This window comes from Aethalodelphis obliquidens, unplaced genomic scaffold, assembly GCF_003676395.1.
Source record: "Aethalodelphis obliquidens isolate GAN/ISIS:26980383/991018 unplaced genomic scaffold, ASM367639v1 scaffold44, whole genome shotgun sequence".
NCBI lineage: Eukaryota > Metazoa > Chordata > Mammalia > Artiodactyla > Delphinidae > Aethalodelphis > Aethalodelphis obliquidens.
Genome location: NW_020837988.1, coordinates 15,292,113 through 15,307,785, shown reverse-complemented (window position 1 = coordinate 15,307,785; position 15,673 = coordinate 15,292,113).

Sequence of the window (15,673 nt, the reverse complement as noted above, 5' to 3'; positions counted from 1 at the left end):
ATGATATCATCTACAGGGTGCGCCCAGTGCCAAACTACTGAATTCTTTTGACCAAAACAGTGGTTTTGTGCAGCCTTACAGATGCGGGCTAAATAGCTGCAGAGTTGGCCTGCCTCTTCACAAACAGGTCAGAGCAGATTTGAGTTACACAACCCCTGCAGAAAGAGCCTCTTCCCCTGTGGCCAGCTGGAGAGTTTACATTTGTCAATTACTTCCTTCAAGGCCTGGCTCAAGATTCATTTCCTCCAAGACTCCCTCTTTCAGGAACTTCCAGGCCCTCAGCCATTCCCTTATACCACATATGCTGATCACGAGTCTGACGCTCTCTGTTCTGCTCCCCGCGCACTGTGATGTTTTACCTCGTGACCATTCTCTAAATTTTACTTTATCCTTCAGCTAAATTAAAACTGCCTTGAAATTAGGACCTGTCTACTACCTCTTTTGTGTACTTCTGTAGCATTTAAGTATAGTGCTATAGGTACCTAGTTTCTTTCTTTCTTTTCTTTTTTTTTTTTTTTTTTTTTGCATTACGCAGGCCTCTCACTGTTGTGGTCTCTCCCGCTGCGGAGCACAGGCTCCGGACACGTAGGCCCAGCGGCCACGGCTCACGGGCCCAGCCACTCTGCAGCATGTGGGATCTTCCCGGACCGGGCCACGAACCCGCGTCCCCTGCATCGGCAGGCGGACTCTCAACCACTGCGCCACCAGGGAAGCCCCTAGTTTCTTAATAAAAGAGGAAGGTTTCATGGTGGTTGTGTTGGAGTTGGGATCCTGCCTTTGCTTTCTGTTCCTGAAAACCAGACTCACCGCTTCCACTTCATGGGATTTTCCCAGACTGCTCTGGTGACGGCATGCCACCCTGGCATATTCCTCTCTGCTCTGACCCCAGAAATCTGTCACAAGTTTCTCTCCTAACATCTCATGAATTTGATTTTTCCAAAGGTTAGACTGTCCATAATCAAGATGGCAAGGGTAGGGAGGCAGGGAAGAGTGAGATCTGCAAAGAGTGATATTAAGTAGATAGCAGAGGACCCAAGAAGGCATGGGAGCAAACCTGTAAGTGTTGGGAGAATCGTGGGGGGAACAGGTAGTTGGGATATGACATGGCAAAGAGCTTAAACTCTTCACAGGCAGCTCAGGTTGAGGAGGGGCTGGGGGAAATTTAGAGCAAAAGTGTTCCAAATCAATGCCGATTTGAAGAATAGTTAGAGATGCAGTTAAAGCATCTCTGAAATAAAGATTATAAGGCCTCACACATTCCTAAGGGATACATGACAATGTGCCGGGGGAAATATGAAGCCACTGGATAAACAAGGCACTTTTTCTGGAATGTCTATTTTACTAAACAATTTTGGAATCTTTCAGTTAGTTGCACATGAACTAGCTTAAGCAAACCCATCGCCCTTTTCTTGGAGGGGCTCACTTGTCTGGGAAGCCCATGAAGCTTCAGATATGGCTGGATATACAGGGGCTCCAATGATGTCAGAACTCTAGCTCTCTTGCCATCTTTTTGCTCTGCTTGGCCTCGTTCTATATGCAGGCTCTCTCCAGCTTACACTTAAGCTGATTGCTGGCAACTCGGGATCCTTATTTACCTTACTTAGCCAACCACAAGAAGGAAAAGAACTTCCTTCTCCTTATATCCACACACCCATGAAAAGACACTGCAGTTGTGCCTTGCTTGAGGTATGTGCCAGTGGGGTGCCATGACTGGTAGGAAGTTGGTGCCTTCCCTAGTCCATGTCAGCATCTTAGCCCTGTGACAAGGGATCAAAGCCATTATGAATAACAGCCCCCTGGCAATGATGCAATAGGTGGACAGTGATTTCCCCCAAGGAAAGGATGCTGGCACAGAAAGCCATCAGGTCCACTACACTCAGTGTCCAATAATTTAAAACATTTTATATTCAAATAAACCCATTTTGGTCTACCAGCAGGGTTAGGGGTACGCAGTTTAACGTCTTCTGCTGGTACTGGAACTTTCATGAAAACGTGTGGGGGGCACTGATCAATACACATTGCTTTTTCAAGCCACAGCTACTGTGTTAGTTGTGACTGTCCTTATCACACAGACATTATACTTTTCAGATGGAAGTCTTGACACTGTAGATGTTGTAAAATTGCAGGGCCTGTGTTTCCAATTTCATAGACAGCATCCATCTCCTTGCCCCCCAGACCAAACAGACCTGAACTGTCAGACTTGTGGGCAGCTACAATAAAAGCCAGTCATCGGTGTTGCCACCTGTCTTCACCCCAGTGGAATGGACACCCTAGAAAGTGACAGAAGGGATGAGAAAGGACTGGAAAAGCCACAGGAAAATGTACATAAGTATTAAAAAAAAATACTGGCATGGAGGAGAACATGGGGTCCCTGTGCTCCAATCTGACCAGCACATGCTTGACCTGCCTAGCACTCAACCTACCGTGGTTTCACGCTCCCCAAATTGAGGCAGAACCCGAACGGAGGAGCAGCTGACACATCAGTGCCCCCCACCCTTATCCCTTTGCCTATCACTTCCAGTAGACGACGACCAGACTTCTGATCGCCAGCATCTGCATTTCCTTGTCTGAGGGTGTTCTCTGGCTGCTAGTGTGGCTGGCTGGAAGTACCCAGATATTATTCCCCCAGTGATTGGCCAGAGCTGAAGCAGCACCCCACCTCCCCATCCCTTGGATGGGATTGCTCCGAGGCATGGTCTGCACTGGCTCTCAGCTCTCCCGATGGGATTAAGCTCCAGTTGCTCGTAGTAGCTGGCTTAGTAACACATCCTTTATTGTCAAGTTTTCCTCCCTTGCATTACCCACTCCCACACTTACACCACTTAAACTACTTGCACTTGAGTCCTTATCTCAATGTCAACTTGTGGAGGTCCCCAAGGCAAGATGAAGATTTCAGGTAAAGATTCAGGAGTTTTCTTTAGGCTAAGGAAGGCTTTCTGTGGTTCTGGATAGGAATGGTGGGCCTATTATGCAACTATCCTTTACTGTCTCTGTTGATTCATTTGGTTATTAACCCTTATGATATTAGGGCTATTCTGAGGTTATAGAACTACCTGGGGGGCCAATATGACCCCATAACACCTCTATTGGTTAGTTGCTGTTGCATAACAATAGTAACCGACCATAGTAATAATAATCCTTTATTATTACAGTTCATGCATCTAGGGATTGGTTGGGGTTGGCTGATCTAGACTGGGCTTGCTCATTCATGGGCAGTCAGCTAGGGGCTCTCTTGCAGGCTGAGTTTAGCAGGGCAACTCTGCTCCATGTGTCTTTCCATCCCCCCTCCTGGGACCAGCCAGCCAGCCTGGGCACATTCTTCTCTTGGCAATGGCAGAGGTAGAAGAGTAACATGTCCAATGGAGCAAGTGCTTTTTTAAGCCTCTATTTGTACCATCTATGTGACTATTCCTTTGGCCCAAGTAAATTAGATGACAAAACTCAAAGGGTAGGAAAATCTCTTCCCCTCTTGGGGAGGATCTGCAAAATCCCATGGCAAGGGGCATGGAGAGAGTGAGGGATGAGGAACTGAGGCCAAATCTACTCAACACCTATACATTTGTCCTCATATGTCTTTAACCTTTCTACTTGTCTGTCTCCTGGGAGAGTCCTGCAGGAAACACTTGGCTGTCATCAATTTTTGTAACTTTTGTAAATTACATTCTGACTTGCTTAGGAAGGACTTTTATCTTTTCTCTTATACAGTAAACAACCTGTTTTTACACTTTAAAATGGATCCAATAAAGGTGTCCATCTGAACTTGTCGTAGTACTGAACTAATGAATTTGAAGTGAAGTGTCTAGTTCAATAGCTGAAGCATGATAGAAAAACCAATTAGCAACCAGAGACACTGCTTCAAGACAACACACAAACTTCCAGAAGTGTTTAATTGGAGGATTCCTTCTCATGATGATTCAGAGGCATTATTTCTTAACCTTGACATAGATGGTCCTCATGCCTTCCCCAGACATGCTGAAATAGCAGTGAAATGGAAACACACATCATCAGTATTCACTGCTGCCCTTTTTTGTATTCTCTGCCCATCAGAGGAGTTAAAAAAAAAAAGAAAAAAAGATTTATGACTCATTGTTTTCAAGGATGCTGCTCCCTCTGCAGTTTTCCAAGTTGTTTCTGGATAAGATTTTCTCCTTGTTTATTTTCTCCTTGTTTAAAAGCCCAGTGTTTTTACACTGTCCACTGAAGTTCTTTTTATATCCTAGGTTTGTATGTTTATGGGCCCATTAGCAAACTTCATAATACTCTTTTCTGCCCCTCAGTTGTGTTTGGTGCTTTGAAAGAGACCATACACAAAAGAGAAAGAAAATGTACCTAGGTTCAGCCAGTGCCATTAAAAACAATCATATTGTTTGACTCTCTGATGATAACCTTTTATAATAGTTCTGTTTCCTCAGATCTGCCTTTTGGGATTGCCTTTGGGCCATTTCTGAAGTGGTAGGCTCCCGGGGGTTCTCTAGGGAATTGTCCCATTATCTGTGGGAGCACAGGAAGGAATTTTACAGTAATTCTGCTACAGTGAAACATTTGCCTTGAGGCCAGAATCGAAAATAGCAGCTGGAAGGACATTTGGAAAAGGCGGGGGAGAAGAGGGTGTGGGAGTGCAAGAGAGGTGGAGAGGCAGAGTTTTTCACATTTGGATTAAAAAAACTAGCTCCAAGGCAAAACTGAGACAGGGCTGGCATCTCCCACCCTTGAAACTATCCCAAACTCAATTTCTCCTCGGGCTTGGCTCTCAAAGCCAGTGATTTCAGTGTCGAGTCGAGCGTGCTGGCTGGGGTCAGCACACTGCTCTTGGCGATGAACAGTGAGCACCAAGATTCCTGGATGTCAACCAGCAGCACCGGCCTCTCTTCCACCCGCACCAAGAGGTGCAGAAAGACTGTTGCTCCTCCCACAGCAAGTTAGCCTCCAAAACGTACAGCAGTTTCCTGGAGTAACTTGAAATTGAAGGACTAGTGTCAGTCCTCTGAAAACTTGCAGAAGAGATGCTCAACCTTTACCAATAAGTGTCCTTGCAATAAAGGACACAAATTACAGAAGGTGAGGGCAAGGGCCTAAGAGAAATAAACAAAGGAAAGTAAACTAGGAACAGAGGCACCTACATAATCATGACAGAAGAGATCGTAGCAGCTACTCTGCCAAGATGGCCCCCAGTGAACCATACTTCTCAGCACCAGCCCTTTATGCCATTGTAAAATTTCCTCCCTTGAATCTGGGTTGCCTTGGGACTTACTCACCACTACTAGAATACGGCTTAAATGACACTGTGGGTCTTCTGAAGCTAGGTCATAAGCAGCCTTGCAGCTTCTGCTTTGGTCTCCTAGACAAAAGGAGACACTCCCTTGGGACCTTCCTTCTTGAACCCAGCCACCAAGCTGTGAGCAGCCCAAGCCACATGGGGAATCCAGGTGTAGACATTCTAGTTGACAACCCAGCTTTGCTCCTTGTTGACAGCCTGTATTGACTGTCACTTCAGATGACTCCAGCAGCAGCTGCCACTGGACTGCAACCACATGAGATACAAGAAAAACCGCCCAGTTGAGACCACTGAACACACGGAACATGAGATAAGAAGTTGTTGTGTTAAGCCATTAAATTCAGTGGTGTGTAATCCAGCAATAGGTAACCAGAAGTTATACATTTACACGCATGGACAGATACACTTATGGATGGATCCATCCATTGATGGATCAACTGAATGGCTTTTAATTTACTGACATTAATTTCTCAACAAGTATCTATGGAGCATGCATGTGCCAGGCACTGTGCTAGTCTCTGGGAATACAGTGGTGAATAAATTAATTATGGTGCCTGCCTCCAAGGAGCTTACAGTCTACTGGGCGGGAGTGGGGGGCGCGGAGATGACCATAAATAAGCAAACATATAAATCATTGTAAAATTATAAATTATGTCAAGTTTTATGATTTTAAAAAAAAAAAGACCATAGTGCAATGCTAGATAGAATAAGAGAGGGAGGCCTGGGTGGTCAGGAAAAGTCCCTCTGAGGTGTGATTTTTCTTTTTTTTTTTTTTTGGCCTTGCCACGTGGCATGCAGGGATCTCAGTTCCCCAACCAGGGATCGAACCCATGCCCCCTGCAGTAGAAGCGTGGAGTCTTAACCACTGGACCACCAGGGAAGGCCTGAGGTGTGATTTTTAAGTGGATATCTGAAATATGAGAAGGAGCCAGCCACATTAGGGTGGGGGTGGGTACAAAGAACTTTCTAGAATAAGGGAATATAAGGACCCTAAAGTGGGAAGAACCTTGGGGTATTGGAAGAACCGAGAGAAAGCCAGTGTAGTTGAGTTGGAGGAATTCTAAGGGAGAAACCCTGGAGAGGGGACCTGGGCTGCACTGGGCAGACTTGCAGGCCATGATGAAGAGTCTGGATTGTCTCCTAAATGCAATGGGAAAGCGTTAAAGGTTTTTAAACAGAGGAGTGACAAGATCCAATTTACATTTTAAAAAGGTCACTCAGGCAGCCTGATTGGAAGAGGGCAAGAGGGGAACCAGGGAGGCCGTCATCCAGGTGAGATGATGGAGGCCTACAACACTCCAGCTGGAGCCCCGAGAGACATCCCACAGCACCTGCTTCCCACTGTGTCATCTGGGTCACCGCTCCTCAAAGAGCCCCAGCAGCATTCGTTCTAAGGCAGGTGTTCTATGCATGTGCTTCTGATTGATGACAAATGCCACAGGTCCATCAATTCACATCCAGAGAACCTCTAAATTGTTTCAGTGATGAAAATGCTACCCTTGTTCTGGCCTGATGAGCAAGGCTTACAGCTAACCCACCCTGGTGAGAGTATGTGTCAGGAGTGCTCAGCAAGCCTGTTTCCCTCACCCACCTCTCCCCATGCACCTTCATTTCACACAGGACACCACCCCAGGCTGGCTGTGCGCCAGGGACTGTAGCAATGCCACCACCCCCCCCCACACACACAAGCCAGCAGCAAATCCTGCATCTTGAGGCACTTGATGTTCCAAGTGCCAATCCATCTGGTTGACCAGATTTACTGCCTGGGTGAAGCTGTCTTTCCTGACCAAGTTGGCTATTGTTACTAGCAGATACTGGGGTCCTTGTGCTGTTGTTAAATTAGCTGTGAATAAAGGGAACCAAAGTAACTAAAGCCTACAATCCTCATAGGCTAGAGAAAAACCTGTCAATAGTAATTATTCCCCAGGATTGTCATTACAAAGGTATTTAGCTCTGCAGGCTCAGCTTCTCTCCGATTTTCGCAGGATTTATAGATTGTATTTTCATAGAAACTGCCAGCCACATTTCTGACAAAAAAACTGTGTGTGTGTGTGTGTGTGTGTGTGTGTGTGTGTGTGTGTGTGTATGGCAAGCACTAAACTGAGCCCTCAGGGGAATAGATCCCATCACCTATCCCCAACTCACCCCTCAAATCTGCTTCCCCCAGGTCTCCCACTTCCCCCCAGCATTATCCACCCACTGCCTGTCTGGGAGTCGGCCTTGACCCTCCCTCTCCCTATGACCACTCAATGAATCTCTCCCTAAACCATTCACTTTTCTCCCTCCGTCCACTACTACCCTAGTCCAGGATGCCTAGGCAGCAACCTCTCTGGTCTCTGCATCCAGACTCCACCCATCCACTTTCTGCAGCTTTGTTTTTAACTCCCCAGACTCCTCCCTCCCTGCTTCCCCGTCATCCCCTCTGCAGCAGCCATACTGATGGACTGTCAGTGCCTCAAATAAGCTTTTTCTGAACACTGGGCCTTCCCATATACTAAGGAGATGGCAAACTAGGATCTGCGGGCCTGCTGCCTGTTTTGTAAATAAAGTTCTACTGGAACATATCCACACCCATTCATTTATGTTTTGTCTACAATACACATAACAACGTATTATTACATACAACAGTGGAAGTGAGTCGTTGCAACAGAGACTTTGTGGCTTGCAAAGCCTCAAATATTTACTATCTGGTCCTTTATAGAAAAACTTTGCTGTCCCTGCCATACACGATTCCTTCTGCCTGGAACTCTCCTCATCTTATGTCCCTTTTCCACTTCTAATCCTTCCCTCCCTTCACTTGGTTACATCTAATTATCCTTCAGCTCTTAGCCTAGAAAAACTTCCTCCAGGAAGTCCTCCCTGACTACATCCCATCCTCTGTATATGTTTCCCTAGCACTCTATTGTTGTATCACAACAATAATTACAAGGGCCTACTAGTCTCTCCCTTTAGACTGTAAGCTCCTTAAGGACAAAGACTGAGTCTGCCTTGCAGACCTGCTTCTCCATTATAGAGGGCCCTGGGGCAAGAGTATAAAGTCCTGCGTATCATTTGTCTAAATTTTTAAGCATTATAAACTACAAGCTAGCAAACCATTAAATAACTTTATACTCTTACCCTGACAAGTATTCCTTCATATATGGTGAAAAATACATATCAAACTATTATTTTGATATGATTAAAAGCTGGCAAAATATTAAAGACAATTTAATTATTATTGTGAATGTCTGAGTATTCCACTGATAGACCAATGTTTAGATGAGTAACAAAAATGACACAAAACTTAAGAACTATTGTATTATTTATTTTGTAAAATTTATTTTTGTTTTCGTTTTGGCAAAACCACCAATCGTGTTATAATCTAGATTTTCACATAATATGTGTTCAATTGCTTGTAATAATCTAAAGGATTAAAAATAAAATTGTATTAAAAGTAACAAAAAATTTGGATTACTTACATCAAAAAAGTAAATTAACAAATACCGTATGCTAACACATATATATGGAATCTAAGGGAAAAAAAATGTCATGAAGAACCTAGGGGTAAGATGGGAATAAAGACACAGACCTACTAGAGAATGGACTTGAGGATATGGGGAGGGGGAAGGGTAAGCTGTGACAAAGTGAGAGAGTGGCATGGATATATATACACTACCAAATGTAAAATAGATAGCTAGTGGGAAGCAGCTGCATAGCACAGGGAGTTCAGCTCGGTGTTTTGTGACCACCTAGAGGGGTGGGATACGGAGGGTGGGAGGGTGGGAGATGCAAGAGGGAAGAGATACAGGAACATATGTATACGTATAACTGATTCACTTTGTTATAAAGCAGAAACTAACACATCATTGTAAAGCAATTATACTCCAATAAAGATGTTAAAAAAAAGTAAATTAAAGTAAAAATAAGGAAAACGTGATTTTATGTTATTTTTCTTCTAAGTTATTCAAAACCCATGCATTAAAAAGGCAAAATCAGGGACTTCCCTTGTGGTCCAGTGGTTAAGACACTGCACTTCCAATGCAGGGGGTTGGGTTTGATTCCTGGTCGGGGAACTAAGATCCCACATGCCTCGTGGTACAGCCAAAACATTAAAAAAAAAAAAAAAAAAAAGCTAAATTTAAAATTTAATTTTGTGAAAAATTAATGAAATCTTATTATATACATAAAGGATTTCAATTCTAGTGTGCAATGCCTATTAGTTGACAATGTGAAGAATTGGTATCACTCTTCATATAGTATATCTAGACCTACAAATGCACAAATATAATGTAAATTATTTAACATAGTTAATATCATGCTATTTCATAAGTACTCTGAGAACTGTAAATTGGAAGAATACTAAAAAGAAAATGGACTCTCAGCCCCCCTGGGAAATCATACATCACTCTGCACCAATCTATTGCATTCATGCTGAAAGGAGGATTTGAGAACATATTTGTCTTGTCTCTTACTTAAGACCTTCCACTGCTCAAATCCTCCTTGCGTGCCAAAGAAGTGTGTCGCTCCAACATTAGCAGTGGCACAACACACAAACCTCTGTGGTCCTGACACAGTCATCTATAGTTTTGAGGACATACTGCCAGGGATGTAATGAAGCATCTTCCTGGGACCTGAATGAGCTGCAAAGGGTAGTTGCTTAGAGTTACAGCAACTGCCAATGCTGAGCACAAGGGCTCTGCCAATGCTGAGCACAAGGGCTCAAGTGACAGAAGCAACATGTATTCTTTAATAAATTTGTGTCTGTGTGTATTTGTAATATGCATAGCCTTCTAAAGTGAGGACTCCCTGGTAGGGCTCCCTCTTGCTGGAGTATAAGGGCAATGGCAATATGGGTCTCTTGTCCACGGTTGTATCCCTACTTCTTACCATAGAGTCTGGCACATCGTAGGCGCTCAGTAAATGCCAAACTGGGTACATTGTGAAGGATTTTTATTCTTTTGGATCAGTGAGACACTAATATAGAAATGACTGGTCTCTGGCCTAACCACCATTAGGGTGTAGTCACCTACTAAAGCAGGGGTTGGTAAACCTTTTCTGTAAAGGGCCAGAGAGTAAATAGTTTAGGCTTTGCAGGCTACTATGGTCTTTGTTGCAAATACTCTGTTGTAGTGCAAACGCAGCCATAGACAATACATAAACAAGTGTGACTGTCCTCCAAAAAGACTTTATAAAAACAGGTGGCTGACCATCACCCTGATACCAAAACCAGACAAAGACACCACCAAAAAAGAAAATTACAGGCCAATATCTTTGATGAATATAGATGCAAAAATTCTCAAAATATTAGCAAACCAAATCCAACAACACATAAAAAAGATCATACACCACAACCAAGTTGGATTCATCCCAGGGTTATAAGGATGGTTCAACATGTGCAAAATCAATATGATACACCACCACAACAAAAGAAAAGACAAAAACCACATGATCATCTCAATAGATGCAGAAAAAGCATTTGATAAAATTTAACATCCATTCATGATAAAAACTCTCATGAAAGTGGGTGTAAAGGGAACATATGTCAACATAATAAAAACTATCTACGACAAACCCACAGCCAATATAATATTCAACAGTGAAAAGCTGAAAGACTTCCCACTAAAAACTGGAACAAGACAAGGATGCCCACTCTCACCACTTCTCTTCAACATAGTATTGGAACTCCTAGCCATAGCAATCGGACAAGAATTAAAAGGTATTCAAATTAGTAGGGAAGAGGTAAAATTGCCATTATATGTAGATGACATAGTATACATAGAAAACCCTAAAGACTTCACACAAAAACTACTAGAAATGATAAACAAATTCAGCAAGGTGGCAGGATACAAGATTAACATACAGAAATGGTTTCATTTCTTTACACTAACAATGAAATATCAGAAAGGCAATGTAAACAAACAATCCCTTTTAAAATCACATCAAGAAAAATAAAATACTTAGGAATAAACCTCACTGAGGAGGTGAAAGACATATGCTGAAAACTACAAAACATTAATAAAGGAAATTAAAGATGATTCAAAGACATGGAAAGATATCCCATGCTCTTGGATTGGAAGAATATTATTAAAATGGCCATACTACCCAAAGCAATCTACAGATTTAATGTGATCCCTATGAAAATACCCATGACATTTTTTTTTTTAACAGAACTAGAACAAATAATCCTAAAGTTTATATGGCACCATAAAGGATCCAAAATTGCCAAAGCAGTCCTGAGGAAAAAGTACAAAGCAGGAGGCATAACCTTCCCAGACTTCAGACAATACTACAAAGCTACAGTAATCAAAATATCAATAGCATGGTATTGGCACAAAACAGACGTATGGATCAATGGAACAGAATAGAGAGCCCAGAAATAAACCCACACACCTTTGGACAATTAATCTCCTCAAGGAGGCAAGAATATATACAATGGAGAAAAGACAGTCCTTCAGCAACTGGTGTTGGGACAGTTGGACAGCCACATGTAAATCAATGAAGTTAGAACACACCCTCACACCATACACAAAAATAAACTAAAAATGGCTTAAAGACTTAAATATAAGACATCATAAAACTCCTAGAACATAGGCAAAACATCCTCTGACATAAATCATACCAATGTTTTCTTAGGTCAGTCTCCCAAGGCAATAGACATAAAAGCAAAAATAAACAAATGGGACTTAATCAAGCTTATAAGCTTTTGCACAACAAAGGAAACTGTAAACAAAATGAGAAGACAAACTGTGAACCAGGAGAAAATTTGCAAATGATGTGACTGATAAGGGCTTGATTTTCAAAATATACAAACAGCTCATACAATTCAAAAAAAACCAAACACACATACACCCCAGTCGAAAATGGGCAGAAGACTGAAATAGACATTTCTCCAAAGAAGACATACAGATGGCAAATAGGCACATGAAAAGATGCTCATCATTGCTAATTATTAGAGAAATGCAAATCAAAACTACAATGAGGTACCACCTCACACCAGTCAGAATGGCAACCATTAAAAAGTCTACAAATAATAAATGCTGGAACAGGTGTGGGGAAAAAGGAACCCTCTTACACTGTTGTTGGGAATGTAAATTGGTACAGCCACTATGGAAGACAGTATGGAGGTTCCTCAAAAAACTAAAAATAGAGTTGCCATATGATCCAGCAATTCCACTCCTGGGCATATACCCAGACAAAAACTGTAATTTGAAGATACATGCACTCCTATGTTAACAGCAGCACTATTTACAATAGCCAAGACATGGAAACAACCTAAATGTCCATTGACAGACGGATGGATAAAGAAGATGTGGTGTGTGGTGTGTGGTATGTGTGTGTATAAATACACACACATACCACACACACACACACAATGGAATATTACTCAGCCATTAAAAAGAATGAAATAATGCCATTTGCAGCAACATGGATGGACATAGACATTATCATACTAAGTGAAGTCAGAAAGAGAAAGACAAATACCATATGATATCCCTTATATGTGGAATCTAAAATATGACACAAATGAACATATCTATGAAACAGACTCACAGACATAGGGAACAGACTTGTGGTTGCTGAGGGGGAATGGGGGAGGGAAGTACTGGTAGTTTGGAATTAGCAGATACAAACTATTATATATAGAATGGATAAACAACAAGGTCCTACTGTATAGCACAGGGAACTATATTCAATATCTTGTGATAAACCATAAGGTAAAGAATATGAAAAAGAATATATACATGTATAACTGAGTCACTGCTGTACAGCAGAAACTAACACAACATTGTTAATCAGGTATACTTCAATAAAATTTAAAAAATCTAAAACAGGGCTTCGCTGGTGGCACAGTGGTTGAGAGTCCGCCTGCCGACGCAGGGGACGTGGGTTCGTGCCCTGGTCCGGGAAGATCCCACATGCCGCGGAGCGGCTGGGCCCATGAGCCATGGCCGCTGAGCCTGCGCGTCCGGAGCCTGTGCTCCGCAACGGGAGAGGCCACAACAGTGAGAGGCCCGCGTACCGCAAAAAAAAAAAAAAAAAAAAAAAAAATTAAAACAAAAACCAAAAAACAGTTGGCTGGCCAGATTTGGCCCATGGGTCATAGTTTGCCAACCCCCATACTAGAGGATAGGAGGAAAGGGACAGTGCTGATGGAGAGAGGGAGGCAGAATTGGGAAATAGGAGGTGGAATTATCAGGAGCTGATGACTGCTAAGGGCATGGCCACCCTACTTGGATCCCCTTAATTACCGTGAGGTGCCAGTGGAAGCCCGAGCTGAAACTGTGCTGAGATGTTAAAGGCATCCTGGAGGCTGGCTTTCCTTTAACTGGGCTGCTCCTCCTCCTTGGCTTCCCTGGTTAGTCACGGTGTTTGTCTTTTTATAGATATCTCGTTTTCTGTCTGGCTCAATGCTTCTCCAACCTGGCTGTACATTAGAATCACCCGGGGAGTTTATGAGAAAGATCCCTGTCTGGACTTTCTACCAGGTGTATTAGTTTGCTTGGGCTGCCAAACAAAATACCACAGACTGGGTGGCTTAAACAAAAATTTAATTTACTCGGTTCTGGAAGCTCGAAGTCCAAAATCAAGGTGCTGTCAGGGTTAGTTTCTGGTGCAGCCTCTCCCAGGTTTTCCAATGGCCCCCTTCTTGCCATGTCCTCACTTGGCCTCTCCTCTGCGCATGCACCAGGAGAGAGCTTGAGGGAGTTCTGGCATCTCTTTTTCTCATAAGGACACCAGTCCTATCAGACTGGGGCTCTACTCTTGTGACCTCATTTAACCTTAATCCCTCCTTAAAGGCTTTATCTCCAAATACAGTCACATCGCAGGTTAGGGCTTCAACATATGAATTTGGCAAGGGGGTGGGGGGAGACACAGTTCAGTCCTGTGATACTGTGATTTATAATAAGAAATATATATTAGGTCTTCGTCCTAGCACATAGTTCCTAAAAGCCTTGTGAAGAACCATAGGGGCATCTTTTGTTACAATATTTCATTCTGTCCTCCTCAGTTCTTGAGATAGCTTCAGAGCATAAAGGTGAAATGCGTGTCTTTTGTTATTCATGACAAGCACCTTTCAACCACACTAAGTTTATGCTAACGAGGTAATTTTTGGAAAGCTCCGAAGGACAGGGCAGACTGCCAGGGGAACCAACCACATTTAGAGGGTTGCAACCTATAGTCCCACATCCCAGGCCCCCACCCCCATTTCTGGGGAGGGGAGAGCCGCTGGAGATTTGAGTCCAGTTGTTAGAGGAAACACTGACCAACACCGCCTGCCCTGGCCAGGCCTGATAGTAATCACTTGCATGAATTATCTTACAACAGGAGGTCTTGGTAAGGAATGCGGAACTAACAAGCTACTACCAACCAGAAGAATTCGGGAAAGGTCAAAAGGAGAGAGAAGACACCAGTCCATATGTCCTAACCAACCTCCCAGAATCCTTCTCGCTGGAATCCATCTTGGCTTAGAGATGTATGCGACACCAGGAAGGACCCTGAGTCAGAATGATTGGCCAGAGACAACCTGGAAAATTAACCCAATTACCATAAAACCTGGGACTGGGAGCCGCGTGGCAGAACAGTTCTTCTGAGTTCCCTCACCCTGCTGCTCTCCACCCGGGCGCCCCTTCCCAATAAAGTCTCCTGCTTTGTCAGCACATGTGTCTCCTCAGACAATTCATTTCCGAGTGTTTGACAAGAGCCCACTCTCGGGCCCTGGAAGGGGTCCCCCTTCCTGCAAGATGAGCACCAATGACCTATAATCTAATTATAGCTATGTTATGAGCCTCCTATAAAACCCCGGTCCGGGAGGACAGGATTTGGAGAGCTTCCAGGCTGATGAATGTTAGAGTTGGGTTAAATTGTAGGACACTCAGCTGGTGTCACAGAATTGCTTGCAGTGTGGAAAACCTACACATCTGGTTTCAGAAGTGAGGTACTGGAGTATCAAAAATAGAGGAGACACACAGGAGGTGTGCTTTTCCTTTCTAAGTCCATAACACCAGATTCTTGGATTCATTGGTTTTAGGTGGGTTCCAGGTACCCAGAAAGATCTAATGCTCAGCACAGTCAAGAAGCCACTTAGATTGGACATCCTGGCTCTGGTCTTACTTTCCCAGCTCTGTCACCTCTCCAGGACAAATCCAGTTAATAGCTCACCATTTCTGTGCTTGAGCTCTCCTTTGACCAGTCCCCATTTCAAGGGAAAGAGAAGTAGACAGTATGTGGAAGGTAAGGAATTAGAGGAAGATTTCAGGGTAGTGGCAGGGCCATTCACATGGTGGGAACCATAAGGAAAGGAGCAGGTTTATCGGGGAAGTTGATGTGTTTGGCTTTGCTATGCTGACTTTGAGAAGCCAGTGAGACAGTCCCATGTTGCTATCAATAAGTAAGTCTGGAATTGAGATGAGAGGTCTT